Here is a 25366-nt window from a genome sequence, read left to right as displayed (position 1 = left end):
GGAAAACCCAAAAGAATCCACTCCCAAACTATTAGAAGTTATAGAGCAATTCAGTAATGCGGCGGGATACAAAATCAATGCTCAGAAATCAGTTGCATTTCTATACACGAACAATGAGACTGAAGAAAGAGAAATTAGTGAATCCATCCCATTTACAATAGCACCAAAAACCATATGTTACCTTGGAATTAACTTTACCAGAGACGTAAAGGATCTATATTCAAAAACTATAAATCACTCTTGAAAGACACTGAGGAAGACACAAAAAGATGGAAAAATATTCCATGCTCATGGATCGGAAGAATTAACATAGTTAAAATGTCCATGCTACCCAGAGCAATCTACACTTTCAATGCTATCCCGATCAAAATACCAATGACATTTTTCAAAGAACTGGAACAAATAGTCCTTAAATTTGTATGGAACCAGAAAAGGCCCTGAATCGCCAAGGAACTGTTGAAAAGGAAAAATAAAGCTGGGTTGCATCACAATGCCGGATTTCGAGCTGTACTACAAAGCTGTGACCACAAAGACAGCATGGTACTGGCGCAAAAATAGACACACAGACCAACGGAACAGAATAGACAACCCAGAAATGGACCCTCGGCTCTTTGGGCAACTAATCTTTGATAAAGCAGGAAAAAACATCCAGTGGAAAAAAGACAGTGTCTTCAATAAATGGTGCTGGGAAAATTGGACAGCTACATGCAAAAGAATGAAACTTGACCACTCTCTCACACCATACACAAAGATAAACTCCAAATGGATGAAAGACCTCGATGTGAGACAGGAATCCATCAAAATTCTAGAGGAGAACATATTGTTTCTCTTGCCTTTGGGGATGTGTCATGAAAAAGGTTGCTTTGGCCGATGTCGTAGAGGTTGCTGCCTATGTTCTCCTCTAGGATTTTGATGGATTCCTGTCTCACATTGAGGTCTTTCATCCATTTGGAGTTTATTTTTGTGTATGTGTTCAAAATCATTAGCCATCAAGGAAATTCAAATCAACACCACACTAAGATACCACCTTACGCCAGTTAGAATGGCAAAAATTGACAAGGCAAGAAAGAACAATTGCTGGAGAGGATGTGGAGAAAGGGGATCCCTCCTACATTGTTGGTGGGAATGCAAGTTGGTACAGCCACTCTGGAAAACAGTGTGGAGGTCCCTTAAAAAGTTAAAAATTGAGCTACCCTATGATCCAGAAATTGCACTACTGGGTACTTACCCCAAAGATACAGACGTAGTGAAGAGAAGTGCCATAGGCACCCCAATGTTCCTAGCAGCATTGTCCACAATAGCTAAATCATGGAAGGAACCGAGATGCCCTTCAACAGATGACTGGATTAAGAAGATGTGGTCCATATATACAATGGAATATTACTCAGCCATCAGAAAGAACTAGTTCTCAATATTTGCTGCAACATGGACGGCACTGAAGGAGATAATGCTAAGTGAAATAAGTCAAGCAGAGAAAGACAATTATCATATGATTTCTCTCATCTATGGAACATAAGAACTAGGATGATCGGTAGGGGAAGAAAGGGATAAAGAAAGGGGGGTAATCAGAAGGGGGAATGAAGCATGAGAGACTATGGACTCTGAGAAACAAACTGAGGGCTTCAGAGGGGAGGGTGATAAGGGAATGGGATAAGCTGGTGATGGGTAGTAAGGAGGGCACGTATTGCATGGTGCACTGGGTGTTATACGCAACGAATCAGCGAACTTTACATCAAAAACCAGGGATGTACTGTATGGTGACTAACATAATATAATAAAAAAAAATTTAATAAAAAATTTTTAAAAATCAGAATTAAAAAAGAAAAAGAAAAAGAAAAAAAAAGAGCCCACACTGTTCTTCACAGACTGTGTATTGAGCAGGTGTCTGCCTTTAGCTCCAGCTCTGTCAAGGTCCAGGCGGGTCTGGACAGATGTGGCTCAGGCTGGTGGCCAGGGCTCTCCAGGAATCCACTGACAGCTGGGCAAAGGAGCCAGACCTCCAGAGAGGAGGGAAGTTGGGAGAAGGCTATGGTACCTGGTCAGCCCCAAAGACACGGAGCTGAGTTTGAAGGTGCTGTGTTCACTAAAGTTTTGTGAAGTGACGGGCCAGAGGCAGCCGTGCTGTGGTGAAAGGGTGACAAAGCACACATGAAAAGAGAATACTGAGAGTCTCAGGAGCAGTGATACAGACACAAATACACACACAAACACTGGGAAACAAGAAAGGTCACAAGAAGGGCTGTTGAGAAACATCCAAATGACTCCAAAATAAGCACTTTCAGGGGTTAGTAGTTGCTTTTAGGTACTCCACACACTTACAACCAAATGTTTAGGCCACCTTTCATACCTGGGTATAGTGTAGACACCACATCCACTGGTATTGTGATTTCGTTTGTGACTAACAGAATGCAAGTAAAATGAAACTCTGGGAGAATGGATAAGTCATGGGGATAAAGGCACAGCATAGGGAATATAACCAATGATATTCTAACAGTGCTGCACGGTGACAGATGGTTACTACACTTGTGGTGAGCACTGCATAACGTGTTAACTTGTGGAATCACTAAGTGGGACACCTGAAACTACTGTCACACCGTGTGTCAGCTAGGCTCAAAAAAGAAAAAAAAAGTGAAACCCCGGGGGAAACTCAACCTAAAAATCTACATTTCACTTACAACAACGTAGAAAACAAAAAACACTTCTCAGGGCCACGTAAGAAAATTTGTATTTCACATACCTAATACCCCCCTCGGGAAAATCTTCACAGACCTGTCAGAGACCCAGCTAGTGAGAAGAAACTACTAGCAATCTAGTTATTGCCTTATTCCAGGTTTACATTTGCCCTTTCTTACCATCGCTCCTGTGACCCTTGCAGGAAATCAACACACTTAGAGCTAAATTTTCCAGACTACGTAGGTACCCATGTGGTCCCTGAAGACACCTGACGTCTGCTTGTTCCTACTTCAGGAGGCTTTGGTGCATATAACCTCCTAGATGGAGACCCACACTTGCCTGGATTCCAGGTCACTCAGACTGGGGAGCAGAGAGAAGCAGAGGGACCGAAGCAGAAGCAAAAAGCCATGAGTAACAGCCAAGAAGGAATTACACCAAGTGCGAAAGAAAGACTCAAGGGGGTAACTCTGGAACCTCCAGGTTTCTATATATCTGAGTCCCACTGAGGTTCTGCATAGTAATAACGTCACATTGCATGTCCTTGGCACATTGTGGCTTATAAATCACTTCCATACACTCATTGCATTTGATTTTTACAAACAACCATGTGAGGTACTTGGGGGAGACATGAGTAACCCCTGCCCACAGATGACAAGAAGGAGCTTTACCATGATGACTGGAATTACCACTAATAGTTTACAAGTGGCAGAGCCATACATAGCATCTAGAACTTCAGATTTCTCACTTATCCAGACTCCACAGTTGAAAGAGTATATCCAACCTCATTAATAAGAGTATTTCTCTATGGTTATAACTGGTGATACCAATGGTTGTTCCTGTAGTATTATTTGCATATTTATGTTTCTCATGGGTCTTCTGTTATTTTGATAAGCACCCCCAAGCCCTCCATTTTCTCTATAACTCCCTATTTTGTTATGGTGGATGGGTAGGCATTTAAATCATGCTGATGTTTATATAAAGAATCTGAAAACTTAACCAATCTCTATTTAAAGTCCCAGAGACCCAGCATGGTTCCAAACACCTGTGACTTCTTACGAACTATAGCACTCTTTAAACCCAAGACTGTATTTTCTAAAGATAGCTAGATAACTGAAGATCTTGTCAGCTCTCAGCCACCTTCTCCTAACAGCTGTCACTTGAAAGGTAGTGGCACTTGGCAACAGCTAAAAAGTCACACTCTCTTAATTAGGCTACCAGAGGCAGGGTAGAGAAGGTGAAAGTGGACTCTTTGGAAATCGTTAAGATTCTAGACCACCTCTGAAAGACTTCTCTCAATTTAATGTCACCATGCGCCTGCACCTGTCTCCAATATCTTTCCCAGCATTTGTTTTCTTGTGTGCAAGATGCTAGGAAGCAAAGCAAACATGACAAACCCCCACTCTACGTTTCAAAAAGTCAATGATACTGGTGTTCTGTGAATTGGTGGGTTCTCTCTCCTGGTTTTTAAATAAGGCCCTGGCAACTGTGTAAGCCCGAGGTCTGTTCCGAGGGGACTCTGACAATTACAACTACCCTGGGGTAGCTGCCGAGCTAACTGTCTGGTTAGTTTCTTGAGAACCCTTAAAATGCCCTGCAAATCAATCTCCATTTATCAGACTTGTAACTTTCCCACTGATTACACAATGAAGGAACAAATATTTGCCTTGATTTGATCTGATTGCTATTTGCTTCAAAAGCAATGCAAGTTCTCAACTTCTTTGTTTTAAGGGAGCAGCTGCAGACAGAAAGTGGAACCAGCCCAGAATAAGGTGTTCAGATGAAAACAGTGATGAAATCTGCATTTTAATAAAAGGACAGAAACCAATGAATAGGGATTTGCGTTAGCTTGATCATAGAAAAACAATGGCCTGAATGTCATCAATATCATTAGTGGGTGAACATAAGCTATTGAATAGATATAATTAAACATGTTTATGTTCAGAGAATCACAATAATTTACAGCTCTTCCTAGATTATTATGGCTATTTCTAAAATGTTTTTCCATAAAAAAGAATCATCTTTCTTCCTCCTGTTTCTGTTCTTTTTAAATTTATTTTTAATTTATTTCCTTTCATTTGCAGCAATAATGTGCTGCAATTAAGTTCCTTAAGTCTTCTCCAAGCATTTAACCTGAAGGATGGTGAAGTTCTTACCCAAACCACTCAACCAATGATTCACATACCAATAACTAAGTTCAGGTACCATGCTGGAGGTATGATTAGTTCTATTAAATGTGCTTGTGCCGTGACTATCATGGCCTGAGAATAAATCCCATTTGTTTTTGCAATACCTCACCGTATGTGAGTTCTATATTACAGCAGATCTGTTGAACTCTTCCTTAAATGTTTATTCTGCATTTCTTGACTACATGAGCTAAAGATCAGGAGGTAACCATTAGAATTAAAAGAAAGGTCTTAAATTAAGAAATCGGTTGTGAAAAATTCATGGGGCGCCTGGGTGGCTCAGTGGTTGGGTGTCTGCCTTCGGCTCGGGGCGTGATCCCGACGTTCTGGGATCGAGCCCCATATCAGGCTCCTCTGCTGGGAGCCTGCTTCTTCCTCTCCCACTCCCCCTGCTTGTGTTCCCTCTCTCGCTGGCTGTCTCTCTCTCTGTCAAATAAATAAATAAAATCTTTAAAAAAAAAATCAGTAGTGAAAAATTCAAACCCAGGTATTAAAGCATTATTTGGACTTGAAGATATGCATGTTTTCTTCTTCATATTCTTTAACATGATTTTATTCTCCATGGTACTTTCAAACTTCTTTTTAGTGTCATTATCATTGATTCCATAGCAAACATCCACGCTTCTGATTCTTCTCTTGACCCAGGGAGCAGCATGAGGATGGGCATTTCCATCCATGGCATTCATGGTTGTAGCGCCAGAGCCCTATCTCCGCCCCCCAAACTCAACATACACAAAACATGGCCGACACAAATCCGTCATCATTTAAGTGTGTCCCTACCCTACCTCCACCCATAAACACACACATTCTCTTATCATTCTTCCCTAGTAAACTAGTTCTTCTTCCCAAACATCTGATTTCTAGGAACGCGTCCCCAAATAGCCTAGCCACCCAGGCAATACTCCTAGCTACCTTGGACTAAGAGTTCTTTCAAGGGCAGAAATTAGGACTTCATCCTTTTTTGTATTCCCAGCACTCAGTGTGGTGTTGATAGGAGCCCCATAAATGTTTCTTGTACTCAAATCTTTCATCCCCTGTGTCTAACCTGGCACCACATTCTATTGTTGACAACCTGGAAATATCCCTTGATGTGCCTTCAAGTCATAACTACTTTTCTAGTCCAGAGTCTCCTCGTTTAGTCTCTGGAACTCCATTCTTCCAGGACATACTTACTGCCTGACTGATGGCTACAGAAGGACATTCAGAGGCTCCCTTTTACTTTTGATATGCCACAGGTCCTGAGTCCTCTGTGTAGTAATAGAAGCTTTCTGTGAACTTCCTCACTCGGCCTCTCCCCTTTATCAACCCTTTATCCCCTGTTCTCAACCATAGGGTCCCGCCCAATCAAGCAGGCACACACCCTACGTCTATCCCATTGGCGTGTCTTTGCCCATGGTATTCCTACCGCTAGGAATTCTGTCCTTCCCTCCAACTGTACAAAACCTACTCATCTTTCCTCATGTCGCACTCACTGGGAGGCCATCTCCTCTTTTTGTGGGTCACAAGGATTTCTCTTTTCTAAAACAGTTACTTTAATTCTCTAGCGTCCTTTGCAATATTTTGTTCAACTGCCCTCCAATTATTCATGGATTTTTATTCTGTTTCTCTACCTAAAAAGTCATCTTCCTGAGAGCAGGAATCATACTGTTTATGTCTTGATATCTTGTGATACAAACAGAAGCTTGTTTCAGAGGCTCCCAATAAATATTTGTAGGCTGAGGACCTAGAGATAAAATACTGTCCGCAGGCATACATATAAGAAAATGATTCTGGGAGGAAAAGATGAATAAGGATATGTCCAGGTTTCTCCAAAATTCGCTGAAGAAATCTGTGCTCTTTATCCACCTAAAAGTATATATAATCTTAACTAATTTCTAATAAAATGTTAGCTGCACTTTAAAAAAAAGAGCTCACACACACTGCCTTAAATCTTATTCAAACCTATCCATGAATTACAAGGCGCTGGGACAGACTTTATGTTCTGTTTGTTGCCGTGTGAAAAAGAGCTCTGTTACTACAACATCAGAGACTCCTGGATTCAAAAGTCAAACAGAAAAATATGCTTTTGATGTTGTTATCGCTAGCAGTAAGAGCAGTAGGAGGAAGAATGGCCCTCATTCTGTCCGCCTGTTTACACAAGTGCCTTTTACCATTTTGATAAGCTTTTCCTCAGTGCCACGTGCTTCACAATATCACTTTTATTAGTCACTCGCCACAAGGGCCATGTGATGTGCGGGAATATTATTGCCCCCGCTGAATAGCACGAATGCCCTCATAAGACATGGGAAAGTTATGTGAGGGCCTTGCCTGCCCTAAGATAAACAGTGAGAGTCAGAGATTGCACTCAAAGCGCTAGTGTCCTGCCTGGAGCTCTGGGGAAATCTACCAAGTCGTCCTTCAGTAAAGCCGAGAAGCATCTGTCCCCAGCTCCCTACATTAGGCTAACTCTGGCAATACTAAAAATCAACTTAATCCAACAAATATTCTAGTAATGCTAGAAATGGTGCCAGACACAGGGATACAGCAATGAATCAGACACCCTTGTAGACTGACTTACAAAGGAGGGGTCTAAGACCATCCTTCGGGTGCAACCAAAACAAAAAAAATATGAGAATATCTTCATTTATTTTATCTCAACTTTAAAAGAATTTCAATTTCTATTTTTGTGTATGCTTATGATACACGTAATGCATTGGTACAGTAGGACATGTGTAAAGCTGTTAAATTAATATGCTTACGTGGGGGGATCTATGATCAAAACATTTTTGTTGTTTTGTTTTTAAAGACTTATTTATTTTTTTGAGAGAAAGAGGGAGGGAGAGAACGAGCGGGGGGGGGGGGCAGACAGAGAGGAGAGAGAGAGAATCTCAAGCAGACTCCCCCCTGAGTGCAGAGCCCAACTTGGGGCTCGATCCCACGACCATGAGATTGTGACCTGAGCTGAAATCAAGAGCTTAACCCACTGAGCCACTCAGGTGCCCCTATGATCAAAACATTTTTACAGATCAGGATCGACAAGCAGAAACACTTGAAAACCAATGGACTACAGGATTCGTTAGACTTCCCTGAACATGCCAAGACATTTCTTGTCTTCAGGTCTTTCCACTTCCTATTTTCTCTGCCTTAGATGAACCTCCTCTCTCTCACCATACCCTGAGTAAACTGCAAATCCCAGCTCAGCTGGTACCTGCTCAAGGAAATCATTATCCCCCCTCACCAGGCAGGGCCGGTCCCTTCCACCCGCTGCTCCCATTGCACCTTGTACACCCTTCCATCGTGGAAATTCTTGTGCTGCACTGGAATCATCCACATTTCCATCTCTGGCACTAGCTGGCTGGAGTTACTGCTTGTGAGCTCCTTGAGGACTGGGCTGGGATGCTTAACCTATCTTCCTCAAGAGCTAGCACGATGTCTGGCATGTAAGAGACACTCCCAGTTTACGTGAAAAATGTATTCATTTTTTTTAAAGATTTTATTTATTTATTCGACAGAGATAGAGACAGCCAGTGAGAGAAGGAACACAAGCAGGGGGAGTGGGAGAGGAAGAAGCAGGCTCATAGTGGAGGAGCCTGATGTGGGGCTCGATCCCATAACGCCGGGATCACGCCCTGAGCCGAAGGCAGACGCTTAACCGCTGTGCCACCCAGGCGCCCCGAAAAATGTATTCATTTAGGGGAATAATCTTTTCACAATGTTTTTTCCAATTGCAATTGACTTGAAGAAGACAGAATTTCATGTGGGCAATCAGAGTGCATTGTACTTCCTCCTTCCTCTCCTTGCGGGGGGGGCAGAGGGGATTTGAGGGTGGAGAAAGGTGGTCATGCTCAAGACATCAGATGACTACTAATACTAGGAAAGGTGGAGCTGAGATGTGAGAAACTTAGACATTTAAAATTCCCCAGTGAGGGCTGGCCAGTTTCAGTCTTAAGTTAAAAAATGGAGACCAAAGACTTCGAAGTCTGAGACAAATCAGAAGCAGAGGCATGCTTTGTTCAGGTGGACCGTTCCCATGAACATGCCTGTGGGGCAGAGGAAAGGTGCTCAGGACCGAGTGAGAGCCTCATGGCCTGGAGCAGCTCTCCATACACTAACTACCTTGGGGCCTCTTGGTCTCCAGAGGAGATTGTCTTGACTCCTCACGCACGCTGTCGGGGTTGGCATGAGGAAGTAGAGAATGGGGAGGAACCAAGACTGTCAGTTCCGTTCTTGCTCTGGCCCAAAGTCAAATGGCAGAGCAAGAGTCATTTACGAAGGCTAGATTCTCACCAAGGTCCCTCCAGTCTGAGGTTCAACAACTTGATTATGTTGATGACCTGAAGATGCAGTGTTGACCAACCGTGGTATGATCACCCTTTTAGAGAGACCTTGACTTGCAGCAACTACTTTAGTTTTCTGGACATCACCTGGTCAACAAATACTCAATTGAACACCTAGGATGCATTGGGCACTGCGGCAGGCACTGGACACATGGTAAACAAGCCAACGTTGATCCTGCCCTTAGGAAGGATGCAGTTCAGTACACTTCACTTCCCTCGTCTTCAAAATGTAAAGGTAATTCCTTGTCTAAAAACCCTGAAATGTGATAATTCACTGTGAAATCCAAAATGGAATGGCCCTCAAGAGTTCCTCTGCAATTTCATATTTTTTAAAATTCCCTTTGAACACAGAACCACAGAACTAATTTTAGCTGGAAAATAATCCCTTATTCAAATTAAGAGGTCTGCATTTTAATATTTCAAATAGATTTCTTTATCTTAGCTCTTATCACTGAAAATTACTTCAGTGGCTCTTGTGGAGGTCTTAGCATTACAAAGCCGAGAATAGGATTTGGAATAAAAAGCCCTAAATCTGAGCTCTGCCTCCATCACTTATTAAATGTGTGTCCCATGGCCAAGTCACTTAATATCTCTCTAAGCTGCATTTATTTTGCCACTTAGCAAATTTTTTACTCTGTGTTTTCTACTATGGACATATGTGCTTAACACTATGGACACAGCAATGAACAAGAAAGTCTGACAGAACTTCGAGTAAACCTTATCACTTCTAAATTGGAATCAAAATAAATAAAATCTTTAAAAAAATTTTAGATATATAAATAAAAATAAAACTTATATAAATATATTTATATAAATATAAGATTTAATTGTACCTGTTTAAATGTTAGCTGGCGTTCATAATTTGTATCATAAAAACTTTTCACAAGGGATAAAGGAAAATCATTTTAGAAATAATAGAATTTTTTAAAGGTTTTATTTTTATTCCAGTTATCATACAGTGTAATATTAGTTTCATTTGTACAGATTAGTGATTCCACACTTCCATACAACACCCAGTGCTAAACACGTAAGTGTACTCCTTAATCCCCACCACCTATTTAACCCACACCCCCCATCCCCCCAATGGTAACTGTTTGTTCTCTATACTTAACAGTTTGTTTTATGGTTTGCTTCTCTCTCTCTTTTGGTTTCAAGTTTTTATTTAAATTCTAGTTAGTTAGCACATAGTGTAATATTGGTTTCAGGAGTAGAAATCAGTGATTCATCACTTTCATAGAACACCCAGTGCTGATCACAAGTGCCCTCCTCAACACCCATCCCATTTAGCCCATCCCCTGCCCACCTCTCCTCCAGCAACCCTCAGGTTGTTCTCTATAGTTAAGAATCTTTTATGGTTTGCCTCCCTCTCGCTTTCTTTCCCCCTTCCATATGTTCATCTGTTTTGTTTCTTAAATTCCACATGAGTGAAATCATATGGTATTTGTCTGTCTCTGATTGACTTATTTCTCTTAGAGTAATACACTCTAGCTCAGCCCACATCATTGCAAATGGTAGGATTTCATTCTTCTGGATGGCCAAGTAATATTCCATTGTGTGTGTGTGTGTGTGTATGGATGTGTGTGTGTATGGATGTGTGTGTGGGTGTGGGTGTGTGGGTGTGTGTGTGTGTCCACACACACACACACACACACACCACATCTTCTTTATCCATTCATCAGTCGATGGATATTTGGGCTTTTTCCATAATTTGGGTATTGTTGATAATGCTGCTATAAACATCAGGGTGCATGTGCCCCTTCAAATCAGTATTTTTGTATTTTGTATCAGTATTAGGTAAATACCTAATAGTGCAATTGCTGGGTTGTAGGGTAGCTCCATTTTTAACTTTTTGAGGATCCTCCATACTGTTTTCCAGAGCGGCTGCACCAGTTTGCATTCCCACCAACCGCGTAAGAGGGCTCCCCTTTCTCCACATCCTCGTCAACATCTGTTGTTTCCTGTCTTGTTAATCTTAGCCATTCTGACAGGTGTGAGGTGGTATCTCATCGTGGTTTTGATTTGCATTTCCCTGATGATGAGCGACGTTGAGCATCATTTCATGTGTCTGTTGGCCATCTGGATGTCTTCTTTGGAAAAATGTCTATTCATGTCTTCTGCCCATTTCTTAACTGGATTATTTGTTTTTGGGTATTAAGTTTGATACATGCTCTATACATTCTGGATATTAACCCTTTATCAGATACATCATTTGCAAATATCTCTTCCCATTCCTTAGGTTGCTTTTTAGTTTCATTGATTGTTTCCTTTTCTGTGCAGAAGTTTTTTATCTCGATGAAGTCTCAGTAGTTCATTTTTGCTTTTGTTTCCCTTGCCTCCGGAGATGTGTCTAATAAGTTGTTACGGCTGATGTCGCAGATGTTGCTGTCTATGTTCTGTTCTAGGATTTAGATGGTTTCCTGTCTCACATTTAGATCTTTCATCTATTTCTTTATATATTTATCTCACCCAGCAAGTGTTCTGTGTGATTCTACAGACTGAAGGCTCACAGCGTGACCTACTCCCATTTTTTCTGAAGGCATCTGACCATCAATATCTGCTATAAATTCATAAGACCAAGATTATCACATCTTTCTAATAGCATCATTGAAATCTAAAAATATTAATATGTTTTTGTGTCATCTTACCTTCCAGTGCATAATCAGCTGACTCCAAAGTGGAGTTTCATGTGTGTACCTAAATATTTATCAATTTTAATAGCGCAATGAAGGGACAGACTAAATATAAAAAGGCCAAAAAAATGTTAACTGGCTCACAAATAGTATTGCGTAAGTGTCCTTGTCCATGAGAACATCTAAAATTGAAAACAACCAAATGAAATCAATTAAATAAAACACTCTCTGCTTCTTACTCCCAATGTAAACTCCGAAGCATAGAGAAGCCCAATACCTAAAACCTCAGAGTTTTCCAGGGCACCTGGGTGGCTCAATCAGTTAAACATCTGACTCTTGATTTCAGCTCAGGTCATGACCTCAGGGTCTTGAGATTAAGCCCCACATTGGGCTCCATGCTGAGCAGAGCCTGCTTTAAGATTCTCTCTCTCCCTTTGCCCCCACCCCCAGTTTGCTCTCTTTCTCTCTCTCTAAAATAAGTAAAATAAAGACCCTCAGAATTTTCCTTCAATAGACAAATGGATTAAGAAGATGTGGTCCATGTATACAATGGAATATTACTCAGCCATCAGGAAGAACGATTACACAACATTTGTAGCAACGTGGATGGGACTGGAGGAGATAATGCTAAATGAAATAAGTCAAGCAGAGAAAGACAATTATCATATGGTTTCACTCATCTATGGAACATAAGAAGTAGGAAGATGGGTAGGAGAAGAAAGGGATAAAGAAAGGGGGGATAATCAGAAGGGGGAATGAAGCATGAGAGACTATGGACTCTGAGAAACAAACTGAGGGCTTCAGAGGGGAGGGGGGTGGGGGACTGGGATAGACCAGTGATGGGTATTAAGGAGGGCACACATTGCATGGTGCACTGAGTGTTATACACAAATAATGAATCATGGAACACTACATCAAAAACTAAGGATGTACTGTATGATGACTAACATAACATAATAAAAAATTATTAAAAAATTAATAAAAAATAAAGTAAAAATGGGGAGAATGAAATCTCATTACTTGGAAACTAAAAGCATTTTCACTCTTTAGAAGGGATCAATCAATAAGCCTTTATTTTATTTCCTCCCTATTCCTAGAAAGGTGGAGGTACCATGAGAACAATCAAAACAGAGTAACAAACAGCCACCTATATAACAAATGTCATCAGAAATCCAACATACTTTTAGGTATTAAAGCTCAAACCAATGTAAGCAAATAATTAGATGACTGTTTTGATCATAAGAGGATTTTCTATACGAAGCACTATAAACCTTTGTTTATATTCTGCAACAAGCAATACTTTTATATTAGTATCCCCCAACTCTGTGCTTTTAGGGGAAAAGAAAGAGTATAATAAATACCTATAATTTTTGTCACATAGTATTTATAGACCTCATTCCTGGTGTTAATTTCTGTGTCAATAAGGGTTGTAAGAGACAGAAACTAATTGTGGGTAATTTAGGAAAAAGGGGATTTCACTGAAAGGATATAGAGGCTCTTTTAAATTCAAGAGAAGGTTGAAGAAGCTTAGAAAACACAGGAACTGTGTACCTCTGGGAATCTGCTCTAGAGTCCCATTGAGGAATCAGGAGACCGACAGAAGCATTTCAAATTAGATAGGCAGGAGATTCCCAGAGACTTCCAAGAACTTACAGATGATGAAGACTGCAAGCTCTTGAAACAGGCTAGCGAGTTTCTCGGAGCCATATACTGATTCACTGCATACAAATTATGGTTGTTTCGTAACAGATTTGTGATTTATTTTAAAAAAAAAAAAAAGGTCTTACAAAGCAAAAGCCATTCCAATTGCCAATGACCAAATATGCATTGAACCGAGATTCTCAACTAACAGTTTGAACACATACAGAACTGTGCACAGACTTAAAGAAAGCATTAACTGCTACAGGGCTATGTGAAGTGTTTGAATGGGTCATGTGGTGTTCCTTGTCCATCTGATAAACAACTTCTCTCATTGGAAGAAGACATGGAAATGAATGAAAAGAGTAGGTCACTCCTTCTTTGGGCCTCATTCAGTTCCTAGATGAGGTCCTGAGAGCAAGAGCAAGAATTAACAGAGGTGGGAAGAGACTTCCAGGGAAGTGGCTAGAGTGCCACTCAGCTAAGTAATAACAGATTTCTGATGACATGAACAAGGCTGAAGGCACAAACACAAACAAGGAGCTACTCAACGTGTGATAAAGTGAAGAAAGCATTATATCGCAGGATAAGGAGGAATTAAAGAATAATAGGACTTTATACCTACAATGCTATTTGGAAATCTATAGTATCTGACAGAGGGCGGGGTGAAGATTTAAAAAAAAGAAAAAAGAGGGGAGAAAATAAAGCCAGCATTTCACATTTGGTTAAAATAGCAACACGTACTCTTGAAATGGCTTTTAGCAGAAGGAATATGGGCTTCTAGCAAAACTGCACAGAGAACAACCATTAGTCTACAGCTGCATCATGTTGTAATGTCATATTCTGCGTCAGGGCAACAGGTGTGAGGCGTCCATGATGGGACAAAATAATTAGAAAACAAATAGTTTAGGACCCTTTATGGCTAATCAAGTCTTTATCCCTGATCAAAATACCAGAATGTTTCTAAACTTAGTTTCCTACTATAAAATATAAGTCTATTAAAATGTAAACAAAAGTAATAAACACCAAAGCTCCTTAAAATCAATTTACAAATTTGCAAAATACTCATCTCTCATTTGGAAGAACGTCATCCGCTTCTGGTAGGTGTCCCTTAATACAACCATGCACAACACACACACACACACACACACACACACACACACACACACACACATAGACATACACATTTTTCTCTCTTCGATTTATATTAAGGGTTAGCAAATTTGTTCTATAAAGACCAGATAACGAAGATTTTTGGCTTTGGAGACCATACGGTCTCATTTGTAATTATTTAACTCTGTTGTTGTGGCACCAAAGTAGCCATAGACAATACATAGATGAAAGGACATGGCTATGGTCCAAAAACAGGCACTGGGCCAGACACGGCCCACCAGCCATAGTTTTGCTTATTCCCAATATACATGATTGATTAAAATACATCATTTAAAAATTCATGTTTTCAACATCATGAAAAAATGTGTACACTCCTATTTCATAATCAAAGAAAACGTGCTTCCAGAATGTTGACTCTGAGCCATGCTGATGTGGTTACTATTACTCACAGCAATAACAACTACCAATGATTGCTCCTTACGTGCTGGGCCTTATTCTAAGAACTCTACATGCATGTTACCTAAGGGACCCTATTTTTCTTTTTTTGAAGATTTATTTATTTATCTATCTACCTACCTATTTTTCAGAGAGAGAGACAGAGAGCACACAAGCAGGGGGAACGGCAGGCAGAGGGAGAAGCAGACTCCCTGCTGAGCAAGGAGCCCAAGATGGGACTGGATCCCAGGACCCTGGAATCATGACCTGAGCTGAATGCAGACGCTTAACCGACTGAGCCACTCAGGCATCTCAGACCCTATTTTTCTTCCCATTTTATAGAAAAGGAAACAGAACTTTAAATTGATTTAGTCAATAAGAGTGCTTACTTAAAGCTCAGGATCTCCTGAGATAGTCCATTTATCCAAGAACCCAGGTCAGGACTGCATAACCCCCTTTAAATATTCCTTATCCCCTCTTCAGCTAAAGCAAGTCTTGTCTCAGGTTACTTGAAAATTCTAGCATTATGCCTGCATATCCCCTGATATCATAGAAAGTCTTTATACTTATTGTCTTGAATCCAAGATTGCCCAACCCTTAGAGTTCTACTTCCTTCTAATTCGAAAATCAACACCTAAACTATGGGACCCATTTTCCACCAAATCTCAAGGTCTAGTATGAAAAGATCAGTTACACTCATAAAATTATTGTCTTATCCATTCCTACAAATGAAGCAAGGGGGCCTGGACTAAATGTCCAGGGTTTTTTGTTGCTGTTGTTGTTTTTGCTATTTCAACTTTTGCTCTGAAAACAATGACTCAAAGGCTCTATATTAGGGTCTAAAGTAAGGATCTATAGTTAACTAAGTAAAAATTAATTTTAGCTCTAAGCAGAAATTGAGCAATACCTTGAAAAGCTCTTAATCTACAAAGTACCAAATAATATTTGGAACATTTAAAAATGTTTCTTGCATGAGATTCCAGTGACTATTCCTTATGTGTAAAACATAAGCTTGGGGATGCACATTTTCCTAGAGTTTCATGCCACAGAAAAGTAGCAATAAATAAGTTTCCTTCTACAGCCTAAAATATGACCAGCTGAATTCATATTTCAGAACTTCTATCTCTGGTTAATAAACAATCCATAGGTGAAGCATCTTTACTATTATCTTGGGATAAAACACACAAAAGTCAACCCGACATATTTCCTCAGTATGCTTCTGGTAATTAGGCACACGGTGTAGAGTAAATTAGTTAATTATTCACAGAACTAAGTCAGGCTTTTTGTACCTTTAAATATTCCTTCATTAATTTTTAAAGGTACTAACGTTGCTATTCATCATTTTCATGTCTGTAGTTGATATAATTCTTATTATGTATGAAAATTTAATTTTTACTCGATACAGACACAAATATTCTGAGGCAAGTCAAATTTCAAAGGTCCAGGTTCCACAGCCACAACAGCTGGGGCATTCTCTGCCTCTGACTTCCAGGCTCCAATGGATTAGGGCTGAGGCTAGCTGGGTCCTCCACCTGTAAACTCTAGGAGCATGGCTTTCGATGGAGCACTGGGGTGTTGTAAAGCCCAGTTCTTCCATTTGGCTGGTCTTGTGACCCTGGACAAGTTTCTTACTTTTCCTAAGCCTTTGTGCCTCCATCTCTAACATGGGACTAATGACACCTACTCAAGGATTAAATGATACAATTCATAAGAAAAGCTTACCACACTATTTGGCACACAGTAGAGTTCAATAAAGACTGGTTATTATTGTAATTACTGTTATTATTTATTGAGAAGGCTAAAAGAAAATCAGAATAACACCAAACCAATGAATATCATTGTAATATCAAGTAATAAAACTTAGACTCTACTGTCCAGGGATGATTTATCCATCTACCTTGGCAGAAGGAAAACAGGTGGAAGCTCAGGGCTGAGCAATTAAAAAGAGTCAGAGGTTAGAAGATATAACCTAGTTTCACCTTTGAACTGAACACCCTAAACCTTTACCTTATAAAATAAAGTTAACATTTAAAGTCCTGGTTTTCAAACTTCAGAGTAAGTCAAAATGCCCTTGTAGCATTAAAACATGCTATGCCTCTTCCTGGACTTTAGCCATCGAAGCTCTGGACCTAAGAATAAATAAGGCCCCGTACCTCACCGCGAAGAGTGCAGATCTGTCACCCGTGGAGGGATACGCAAGATGTATGGATGTGACCTCAGAGGCCCAGGTTGATTTGCCAGGCAGTGAGCGGGCTGAGACTGGGAGCCTGGTCTTTCCCCAGCAGGAGTGGGTGTACCCAAACCCAGCTTCCTCTAGGATTGGTGGCCTCCCTTCTTGGCTGCAACTTCAAACAAGCCCCCCAAGGTCTCCAGGTGCTGTGCACCTGCTGTTTCCCAGCTTGGACTTCTTGGTGCCTGAGTTCACAATATAGGAAAGTCAAGGAGCACGGGGATAGGGTCCATCCTATGGCATAGAAACACACTGCGCGTCAGGCAGCTTCTTGCTCATGCCCAACTTTTGGTAGGATAACGAGGAATGGAGGACCATGTCCTTTCCTGCTGACCCTTTCCATTTATGGGTCCCCAGTAAAAGTGTTCCTTGATCCGCACCATGAAACATGGTATTCACCTTCACCCCGCTCACATAAGAGGGACAAAACCAGAAAGGCCTTGATGGAAGTCTGTAAGATACGCACGGGAAGACTCAAAGCAAGAGGGGCAGCCATGCTCTTACGTCACTGGAAGAAGTCTGGCAATGACAGTTGGACTTTCCCTCTAGAAGGTATCATCTTTTGCTGACACCTCCCATTCCTAAAAGTCTGAAGGGGAAGGGAAGACAGGCCTGCAATCAATCACTCTGACCTCTTCTTCAGGAGAATTATCAAACTTGGACACGGGGACTCTTGGAAAAGAAAACACCTGCTCCTATGAGAAACACATCCTTCTGCCATGGGAGGCATGCGAGGTCATATAGATAAGATAGAATTGTCAAGGACTCAGGACCTAATACTATAAAATGTCTGCCTTCCTGCATATGTGGTTTTAAGTGACTAACTGAATTTGTTTTTAAGATTTATTTATTTCAGGGGGAGGAGGGGCAGAGGGAGAGGGAGATAAGCAGGCTCACCACTGAGCAGGGAGTCCAACATGGGGCTCGATCCCAGGACCCTGAGATCATGATCTGAGCCAAAATCTAGAATGGGATGCTTAACCAACCAGCTTAACCATGCTGACCTACCCAGGGGGCCCTACCTGAATTTTTCAACATAACCCTGAATAAGTGTCTGAACAGACTACAGTATAATTTTATATAAGTGTTCTCTTTGCTACATGTTGTACTATAATCCCCATGAAGGCCCAGATCCCAGGGCTCCCCAGACAATGCAACTAAATAACTGTTGCTATGCTCAATCATGAATAGCATTTTTTACTACAAAGTAAAACAAATTGTCACATTATAGGTGGATATTCCTTTAAGGACTGCTAGGCTAAATTTTGTAATGAAATGTCCTTTCACATAAGCCACCACCAAAGATTGCAATGATCTCCCCAAGTGTATGTAGTCTTAGACTCCATAAGTACGATTGCTGTGCTGATGGTAGTCTTCCTCCCACCCACCTGCCCCCATCCACACATTTAGGAGCTCATGAAGAACACACTGAGTCTCGGCTACTAGAAGTTTTCTCTGGCATCGGCAAGAGGGTCAACAGAGGAGCACCAACAAAGTAGACGAGTCATAGATTGTGGAAGATGTTCTCAATCGCAAGAATTGGGGGGAAAGAAGACCCTAAAGAGGTCACTCCCACTCTTCCAAGAACCCTCTGGAGGCCTGGCTTCAGCCAGAAAATCTTATTATATAGATGGTGGAGGTACAAAAAACAACCAGAAATGTCCAGACAAGCCCCCAAATTCTCAGTTTTCAGGCTCCTCCCTGAGTAAACATTCTTCCACAACTGCTGACAAATAGCCAAACCAACTTCCTCTCCTCAGTGTTCCCCTTTTGGAAATGAGATTATCTTGCAACAAAATAACCACCCAAAATGGAGCTAACAGGAAGACAATTGAAGAGATTCCCTCTGGTTAATTAACCACGTAAATGATGAAATCATTCTGTCCCATAATAAACAAAACGGCTCAACAAATCCTGGTGCGTCAGAATAGTGGTTTGTAAGGAATTTCTGCCCCTAACTGCTACACTTTTGCTTGAAAGAGGTAATCGCAAGTTATAATGAAGTCCTGAGTAATCAGACTCTGGCCCTTCTTGGCTTAACGCCCTCATTAGTGCAAAGTCAGCAAACGGCGAACATGTAGACAAATGCGTTGGCTCCAAGCCCAGCTTCTTAGATTGCATGGATGCTTCTCAATGGGTTCAACTGGAGCTGCTCTCTTTTGTAGTCCACACAGGCATAAGAAAAATCACAATTTGATATCACAGTTCTTTATCTGTACTTGAGTACAGAGGTTTGCTACATTTGTGCACATGCCAACCATTCTGAAGAATAAAAGGCTACGTTCATATTATATTATCTGAGAATAAAACCACTTTTATTTGGATTTGTTCCTATTAATTATCTTTACAGTAAGATGCAGCAGGAAATCAATGCCAAAGTCACTATCGTAAGGTCAACACGATGTACACCGAAATACAAGCTTAAACCATACAAACAGTGCAGAAGAACCTGCCTTCTTGATAATCAAAGGTAGCTCCCATCTCCAATTTATGCAGAACAGAGGGGGAAAATCGACAAAATATATTGAACATGTGACATGAAAGATTTTTAGTTGAGTCACATAAGTTAAAAATGTTTTGTGCCTTTTCCAAGAAGTCTGCATCTTCATCATCCCTAGAACGACTTTGTTTAAGTGAAGAGATGGCTTTTATACAGCTTTGGCTTTCTCTGGTTGGAGGTGTTCCTTGGAAAGTCATCAAAATCCACGGGATACAGAAATCATTCTTTACAATTTGACCCTGAACCACTTGCATTTCAGTGGTATGTTGAGAGTTCCATTTTACTTCTATTACCAAGAAAATCCTGAACACCAGACATATATTGCAAATCAGAGATGATGAGGGGTAGGAGATGAGGGAGAAAGTATCTGGATGCTGACCATCATGATGGGGAGGTTTACAGGGGAAATTATGTTGAAAGCCATAGAGTCCAAGACGTAGACCAATGTCTCTTAATCTTTCCTATGGTGTGTCTTTCTTGTGGCTTTTCTGCGGATACTTTCTGCTTCTCTGTATAAGCTCCCCGCTCTGAACTCTACGTCTGTTCTCTGAAAATTTTGGTTTAATCACATTGTACTCTGCTCAAAAATGTTTCACTGATTTCTCATCATTGAGCCCAGGATATTGCTCTTATTATCCCCTCAACACTCAGTGAACCCTTCTCCAAAGTACAACAGCTGTGATCCCCCTTTTCGCAAGGGGACCCAAGGCAGGCAGGAGAATACCATCTTCCTTTCCACAGTATTACAGATAGCTAAGCCCAAGACCACCAGTGAAGAGCTTTGCTTTGCTGTAATATCTTGTGAGTCTGTGAATTAAGATGGTCCCAAAACATCAAAGCTCAAGGCTTCTGCTGATGGTTGATGGCAGCCAACTATTTCTCTCTCTTCAGCCTTCATTTGCTCAGAAAACGAATAGTGAATATTAGAAAATCACACGTTAAAAGTTTTAGGGGAAGTGTACTGTTGTCTGCAACTTACTCCAAAGTACCCAAGAATAATAAGTTGGATAGAAGAAGAGATAGAAAGATAATTATGTGATAGGGGCGCCTGGGTGGCTCAGTCGTTAAGCGTCTGCCTTCGGCTCGGGCGTCATCCCGGCGTTATGGGATCGAGCCCTGCATCAGGCTCCTCCACTGGGAGCCTGCTTCTTCCTCTCCCACTCCCCCTGCTTGTGTTCCCTCTCTCGCTGGCTGTCTCTCTCTGTCAAATAAATAAATAAAATCTTTAAAAAAAAAAAGAAAGATAATTATGTGATAAAGCAAACATGGTAAAATGTTAATTGTGGAATCTTAAGTGGTAGATGTAAGGGGAGTCACTGTAAAATTCTTTAAACTTTTCTGTATGTTTGTAGTGTTTCATGATGAACTGTTGGAGGAAAAAGCTCTTGTTCTTTACATGTGGGTGTCCTTAAAATACTTTGCGATATCTTTTAGCTCTTGTAAGTACAGCAGCAGGTTAAGTGCTCTTCATCAGGGCAACCGAGGTCTGTTCATACTCTCTCATAATGGCTTAGGTTCCATGCGCTGTTATGTTTGACGACCAGAGTCTACAATCCAGGCGTTAGCAAAATAAATTCTAACAAATGCGAAGGAAAATGAATCATGGTTATGCATTAGATCATACTGCCTTAAACCTCATCTCTAAAACTGCTTTTTGTTGTCAGTTCTTAAGAAGAAAATAGCACAATAAGTAGGAGCTTTGGTAAAGCCTTGTTTTATCGACCTTATCCCAGTTTAACTGAACATAAAATAAGGGGCACTCCATGCCTCAATGCAAAACACAGTCATATCACCACGGGGACTAACCTCTTGCTTTTTGTCGTGAATATATTCTGTGAAAGTCACTTTCATTCATGGAAAAGTTAGAGAGTAACAAAGTAAATAGAATTTTAAAAACAACTCAATGAAAAGAAGATCCAAATTGATTCCATTCTCTTTTCCTCCTAGGGAAGAGGAAAGGAAGCAGGAACTACTTTTACAATCCAAGTAATTCATACTTTGCTGCAGTCAATGTGTGAGCCTGAAAATAGTGGGCAAAGCTTATAAGAGGATCACGCTGTAAGTAGCAAACTAGCCCAGGATCCACAAAAGAAATATGTGCTAAACTCCTCTTGAATGTGAAAAAAAACAATCCTTTCTTAACATACTTGCTTGGTAAATTTGCACTTTCATATATTCCTCTATGAAGACTAAGATAATGGTTGCTCTTAGACCCGCACATAATTATGTATCTCTACACTACCCCCTTCCCCATTCTCCTTGCTCTGTCAAGCCACCACTCACAGCGTATTCTTCCCAAATTTCACAGCTTGTTAGAAAATGGCCAAGCTTCACACATAATAAAATGCAGCGACTAACCCAACCCTAATGAAAACAGGATAGCATGAAAGGAGGCTTTCCCTCTTATTGACAGTGTTCATCAGAATGCTCAGCAGTTTCTCCCACCTTGAGTCAAGATCAGAGGAGCTGCTGTGCTAGGACTGGTCCTCTGACTCCTGCCTGATGTACCCACAATGCCCCCGGCTCAGCTCTCTACAGCAGTAACAGTTTCATCACCCAAAGCAGGGCCTCTCAGAGCTGGATGACCTATATCAGGCCAAGACCTAGGTGGGTGCTGGGCCACAGCTTGCCTCAGTAAAAGCAATGTCTGGGCAAATATCAGAATCAGAAATGAGTAGGAACAAGTATCACAGAGAGACTGCGTCATCACCATTAAAACAAATGAGCAAACTACCACCACCACCACCACCAGGACCATAACTAGCAGCTGAGGGGTAAGGGTGGACAGATTTGAGACTTTCTCTGATGACACTAGCTGCTAACTACCTCCTCCTCCCTCCTCTGCAGCTGCCACGGGCTTGCCTGAACTGGAGGCCCTGGCATTTGTCCCCTCTTGCCACACCCTAGCCACAGCTGTTCATCTGCTAACTGCAGATACGCAATAACATCTTGTCCCACACTCCCGGATGCGTTTTCCCTCACTTCATCTCATCTCTCCTATCCAACCTCAAAATTATTGTAAAAGCTACAGAAATGTGATTCTTAATGCAGACCCAAATAAGTCAGTGTTCTCTCTGAACTCTTCCAGGATGGAGACATCCCAGCCAACCCTGATGAAAATAGATCCCACAGCCCCTGCTGGCACTGCCACCAGGAACAGCTGCTTGCAAGCACGCCGTCTGGCCGGCTAAGCCCTGTGCCCCCACGCTGTCTCCACTGTTGTCCCCCAAGTCTATAATAATGACAAAAACCAGTCACTGACATGAGCTTCCAAGTATGGTTAAGCCTGATAAATATTGGAATAAGGATCTCAGTTCTAGAATCCACCTCTCCTCGGTGGACGAGAGGAGCATAGAGAAGTGTGATGACTTACTACATAGTAAGAGGGTTGATCATTGTTTCCTCCGCCTTTTCCTAATCACTGAGCTCAGAGGAACTGACCATTTAAGAGCCACCACTTAATAAAGGCAAGTGAGTTCCTAATACAAATTATATTGGAAACAACAGGAGAGGAGAACAATCTTCCTTCCCCTTATATTTTCTTTTGATAGGTATTTATCTTATTTTCAGGTTTATTGATTCTGAGAGATGGAAGCCATAACTTAACTGTCAGCACTGGCCTTTGAGAAAACATAAATATATTATTCACTTACAACTAACACCCCAGTCATTTCAGAAAAAGATTTACATGAGAGCAAGTCCGTACGGGTATAAAATAATTCCACGGTCATTTATGGAGTGCTTACTAAACGTCTTCTATTGGCATGATGTTTTTTGCAAGTGACAAAGTGCCTCCGAAGCTCTCTGCTGGTAAGAAATGAGTCATTACCAAGGGTCTGCTCTGTACCAGGGTTCTGCCCCCTGCTCTCCCATCCCATTTGCGAAGCAGAAAAGATGTTCCCAGGAACAGAGTCTGTATGTTGGAAGAGCCTCTGATTCAAAAGCGATTCAGCACTCTACACTAGGCTTTTCTGCGTTGACTCCAAATGCAGTGGCTCTATCTCCTACAGAAACACCCCCTTTTCTTTATCCAAATAGGCGGTAATTTCCTGACTCCAGGATAGCTCTGCTGTTTAGAAGAATAAAAGTGTTCTCCTTCTGTTTGGATCTCTAGATTTCAGTAGTAGCTTCTGGGTGGGGGTTTCCTGCTATTCCCTTCAGTCAGAGTGTCTAGTAGAGCTAAGCTTCCATATTAACGGCTTCCAATAGGGGCTACCCCCTAAGACAATTTCCATGCCAAATGTAAAATTCCTTAAGTTCAAAATGCAGTGAAATGGACTATTTCTCCTTTTTCTCTTCTGCATGCTCTAAATTCCTTATCTCATACTTATTTTACTGTAGCTTGGTTTTTGGTTCCATAAGCTGATTCTTACCTTTTACCTGCATACTGCATTACCATTTGCAAAGCAAATTCAAGAAAGCAATTCAATATTTATTGAACGTGCTTTTATGAAAAAAGCAATAGCAAGTCTGTAAGAGTCTGGAAAGGCAGTCTGTTATAGCAGAAAGGCAAATACATCAAACAAGTTGAAAGAACTACAATTTCCTACAATTTGGCTAAAACTCATTGCCTAGTAAATTGCTTGTTGGGAACCTGCTTTAGTGATTGGACGAGATTCTTGTAATTAGCATATTTATTCTAGGTAGATGAGCATAACTGGAAGGCTTAGAACGTTTTCTCTCTTAATTAAGCATTCCTCATTACCTTCTTAATTCTCCTCCCCACTCCACTTCCATCCCCACAGCTGGCAAAACTGTGAACTGCAATTTCTCTTCCCATTAAAATGATTACAAATTCAGAACGAGTGGAGTCCAAATTAAGTTTTCAAAACCACATGGCAAGCAAGACCCCGTTTAACAGTTAGTAGAGGAAGTGACCATTCTATCTTGTCAAAACATAAACACTTCCAGAAATAAATTGGATTTTTTCCCAACAAAATGGAAAAAAATCATTTGTCTACTATTTGTTTGCAAAAAGATGTCACACTAGAATGTGGTAAGTCTTGTATAAGGATTCCATTTTACATTTGTCTTATCATCTCATTTTGTGTCCCTCTAAATTGCTTAGTTGATGACACCATTAAATTGTCGTCTAGTATCCTTCCTAAGCACAGGGACTTTGAGCTCTACCACTTTATGGCTGGATAACCTATGGCCAGTTAGTCTAAATGTCTGTTCCTCGGTTTTCTCATCTGTAAAATGAGGGTGATAAGCATATCTTTTACAAGGAGTTGCTCTACAGATTAAAGGTATATATACATATAGGTACATATATTAAAGGCATGTATATGTATACACATGTATATACACTCATGCATACATCTCCTTGGCAGGTAATAAATGCCATATAAGTGAGCCTTATTGTTATTATTACCATGCCTACCATCAACACAAAGAGAACAGTGATATTATTGGCTTCATTACTTCAACACTCTATCACTAACCACTTTCTTGGTAAGTATCTCTGGGATTATCCTAGGGAGGAAACATAACGTGGATTTGGGGTGTCTTAATTAGAGTGTCATAGTTACGACTGCACGGCAAATTTCAAGATAAAAGACATACATAGAACACATAAAAATAACAAATGATTTGAAAATTCATAATATGAAACTCCATTCATTATTGATTTATATATGGTTAATTGC

The 25366-nt window shown here is 40.8% G+C and overlaps 1 protein-coding gene across 3 annotated transcripts in view; it reads right to left on the bottom strand.

Moving 5' to 3' along the window:
* Window positions 1-25366, bottom strand: part of DEPTOR (DEP domain containing MTOR interacting protein) — a 136262-nt gene that overhangs the window by 106142 nt on the left and 4754 nt on the right. The window lies entirely within an intron of this gene.

This window comes from Ursus maritimus, unplaced genomic scaffold (genome assembly GCF_017311325.1).
Source record: "Ursus maritimus isolate PB19 unplaced genomic scaffold, ASM1731132v1 scaffold_9, whole genome shotgun sequence".
Taxonomy (NCBI): domain Eukaryota; kingdom Metazoa; phylum Chordata; class Mammalia; order Carnivora; family Ursidae; genus Ursus; species Ursus maritimus.
This window is presented reverse-complemented; position numbering and strand designations above follow the sequence as displayed.